General features: G+C 36.5%; 1 non-coding gene across 1 annotated transcript; it reads left to right on the top strand.

Annotated features, from left to right (window-relative positions):
* Positions 1–235: 235 nt before the first annotated feature.
* LOC128284835 (small nucleolar RNA R71) lies at positions 236–342 on the top strand. The gene has a single exon (XR_008275256.1). It is a non-coding gene; the product is annotated as a small nucleolar RNA R71 (small nucleolar RNA).
* Positions 343–2812: the final 2470 nt, after the last annotated feature.

The following is a 2812-nucleotide window of genomic DNA, read 5'->3' as shown; positions in this document are numbered from 1 at the left end:
TTCTACTTTGTTAGATAGCATAGTAACTGCGTTGAGGTTGAAAACATCGGCTGCTTCCATTGGCTTTGTTCTCATAAGTTGCCACTGATAGTTATTCAGTGACATTTCCTCAATAAATTCGTAAGCCGCCTCAGGTGTCTTATCATTGATAGTTCCTCCAGCGGCTGCATCAATCATCTGCTGAGTCGAAGGATTCAGGCCATTATGGAACGTTTGAACCTGTAGCCAAAGCGGCAACCCATGGTGAGGGCACCTTTTCAAAAGGTCCTTGTATCTCTCCCATGCATCGTAAAGTGTTTCTAAATCCATCTGCACAAAAGAAGAGATATCATTACGTAATTTGGCTGTTTTGGCTGGTGGAATATATTTTAATAAAATTTTTTTGGTCATTTGTTCCCAAGTAATGATTGACCCTCGTGGTAACGAGTTCAACCATTGTTTAGCCTTATTCCTTAATGAAAAGGGAAACAATCGAAGGCGAATGGCATCATCAGAATAGCCATTAATTTTAAAGGGATCACAAAATTCTAGGAAATTTGCCAAGTGAGCGTTGGGATCCTCGTCCTGCAAACCATTAAACTAAACAAACTGTTGTATCATTTGAATTATGTTAGGTTTCAGTTCAAAATTATTTGCAGCAATAGCAGGTCTAACTATACTTGACTTAGTTCTCATTAAATTAGGTTCAGCATAATTATACATAGTGCGCGGGGCAGGATTCTAATTAACAGCAATCGCAGGAGGTAGTGGATTTTCTTGGTTTTCAACCATATTCTCGGTTGTGGTTGAAGTATCGTCCTCTTGCTTGTCCTCTGTGTATTTTAGGCTTCACCTTATTTCTCTCCGGTTTTTGCGAAGTGTGCGGTCGATTTCACCGTAAAAAAGTAGTGGTGCTGACGGGTTTCTTCTGGTCATAAACTAGAAAATCCTGTCAGAAGAAAATAAATGAAGAATTAGAAAAGAAAAATTTTAAATTGCAATAAAAGTAAAATGGCTAAAGTAATAAAAATCGAGTGTTCCTAATATCTTAGTTCCCCGGTAACAGCGCCAAAAACTTGATGCGTGATATTCGTAATAGGTTTTAAACATTTATAAATGAAACATTCTTGAGACTAACTTATTATCACGATTAAGGCAAGTGTACCTATCGAACAGTAGTATAGTTCAGGATTGTCGAACCCAAAGGAACTACGAGTACTAGTATTTAGTTCCTTTTTATTATCTAGCCTAAAATTTAAGAGGTTTGGTTGTTTAAACTAATTACTAACTAAGAATGGACATAAAGAAAAACTTGGGAAAATACTTTTGGGGAAAATCCGATTGATTGAGACAATACCTAAGGATAAATCCACCTAGACTTCACTTGTTATTTGACTCTGAATCAGACAATTTATTCATTTGACTTGATCCGTAGAAATCCCTAAGTTATATTATGATCTCTCTCGAGACTAATAACGTCTAACCCTAGGTTGAATAATTAAAATCTCTTTCTAATTAACACCCTAGAATTGCATTAACTCGATCTATGGATTCCCTTATTAGGTTTCACCCTAATCCGGCAAAATCTTGTCACCCTATCTCTAGGCGCGCAATAACTTCTCTTAGTTATGATAAATTTACTCTTAGACAGGGTTTATTCCTCCTCTGAATAAGAGCTTAACTTGAATCAATATCCTGAAATATCAAAACAAGAATTAAGAACACATAATTAAGAACAAGTCAAATATTTATCATACAATTCAGATAATAATAACAAGATCTGTCATAGGTTTCATTCCCCTTAGGTATTTAGGGGTTTAGTTCATACTTATGAAGGAAAACATCTCAAAAGTATAAGGATAACAAAACATAAGAAAACCCAAAACTCCTAAAGGAGCTTGAAGGGAGATATCCAGTCTTGATGATGAATCCGACTCTTGAGATAGATCAATTGACTTCCCTTGAGTAATTCCTTGCTTCCTCCTCTTCGTCCCCCCTCTTCTCCTCTTCTAGGGTGTATTTATAGGCTTTGGAATGCCTAAGAGCCCTCAAAAGTGGCCTTTTCCGAATAGAACTCTGCTTGGGCTTGGCAGGGACACGCCCGTGTGACACGCCTGTGTGAGTCGTGTTTTGATTCTGCCAAATTGACACGGTCATGTGGTCTGCCCATGTGAGGAAGTCCAGGCCGTGTTGATTTCGTATGTTGGCCCATTTTCTCCGTTTTTGGCCCGTTTCTCGTTCCTTTCACTCTCCTATGCTCACCTAAGTATAAAACATGAAATTAAGGCATTAGGAGCATCGAATTCACCAAATTTAAGGAAAAATCATCCATAAAATGTGCTAAGCATGGGATAGAAATATGTATGAATTACAGTTTATCAATAATCACTGCCACATAGCATGAGTTGTAACATCCCAAACTCGACTTAAACGTTATGGTCGAATCTAGGAATGTTACGAAGAAAAGTTATAAACCTGACCTTATCATTTTTAAAATCATTATAAACTGTTGTTACTTAGTAAGCCTGATTTGTTTGGGAAACATTTTGATATACTTATTTAATTTAAAACCGTTGTTCGTTTACATCTTCCAATTAAATCGGATATTTTACAGCAAAGTTTCTTAAAATGCTACATTTTGGTAATTCAAATTGTTTCCTTGAATGCTGTTATTTTTTTAAGAAAAATTATCGTTTTCATAAAAACTGTGCTATCAACCTTTGTGCTAGAAAAATAAGATAAAAACCCAAAACCAAAACAGTCCCAAAAGTCCAGAGAGTCCAAATTATACAAAACCGAGCTTTCGTCACATCAACTCACCTAAGTCTGGAGG

Source organism: Gossypium arboreum, chromosome 11 (genome assembly GCF_025698485.1).
Source record: "Gossypium arboreum isolate Shixiya-1 chromosome 11, ASM2569848v2, whole genome shotgun sequence".
Classification (NCBI taxonomy): Eukaryota; Viridiplantae; Streptophyta; class Magnoliopsida; order Malvales; family Malvaceae; genus Gossypium; species Gossypium arboreum.
Note: the sequence above shows the minus strand (reverse complement) of the source record. Positions and strands in the feature narration are given on the sequence as shown.